The sequence below is a fragment of the Squalius cephalus genome, assembly GCF_949319135.1.
Source record: "Squalius cephalus genome assembly, chromosome: 12".
Classification (NCBI taxonomy): Eukaryota; Metazoa; Chordata; class Actinopteri; order Cypriniformes; family Leuciscidae; genus Squalius; species Squalius cephalus.
In genome coordinates this window covers 31889034-31889973 of record NC_137133.1, presented here as the reverse complement: position 1 = coordinate 31889973, position 940 = coordinate 31889034, and positions in this window count along the sequence as shown.

Here is a 940-nt window from a genome sequence, read left to right as displayed (position 1 = left end):
ACTTCCATTGGTTTACTTTCAGATCATATTATAAATAAAATGTGAATATATAGAATATTTCCAACATTTTTAAAACCTAATTAAAAACAACGAAAATGACAATAATAATTATGATTATTATTATTATAATTTTTTTTTTTTTTTTTTACAAAATACCCGTTTATTTAGCCAATAGATTGAGCGTTTATGCAGTGGTAATGCATACAATGGTAGACGTGTGCTTGGTGCTTATAGCGCCCTCTAGTGAGAAGAATAGTCTGCTTGTAAAGCATTTACTTATTGTAAAGTTAACAAAAGTTATCATGAGGATTGTAATGTTTAGAACAGATGTCTAAACAAATGTCAGTAGACCGGGAAGATTTTAAAACGAGCCCTTCATTCATAAATCAGCAAGATCACTGTGAAAATACAGACCGGAAGACAAAAGACAACGAGCGCAGCGCTGAAAAGGGGCGGGGCTAAATAAGGTCTTATCCAAATGTCAGTTTTATATATTATATTTCTGTAAACTAAGCTATCCCTGTCGCCGATTGTGTTCCCCTCCAGTGGGCGTAGTTCTCAGAGTAATATGACACGTTGCGCGTGTCGCCTGTATACACTTTTGTGTACTTATATGTAATTTTTTGTCGCCGCTAGGGGTCGCTAACCTCTTACAATAACAAAGGCGTAGATTGATGACGCAGTGATAAGCGGAATCATGGAACTTGCCGTCATGCTGATGGATCTAATAATGTTTATGGATGAGAGAAATCATTCATGTTTTTTATAGGGCTGTCAAACGATTAATCGCGATCAATCGCATCCAAAATAAAGTTTGTGTTTACATAATATATGTGTGTGTATGGAGTATAATTATTTTCTATATATAAATACACACACATGCATATATATTTAAGAAAAATGTGTTATTTATATATAAAATATTTATATATAATATAAA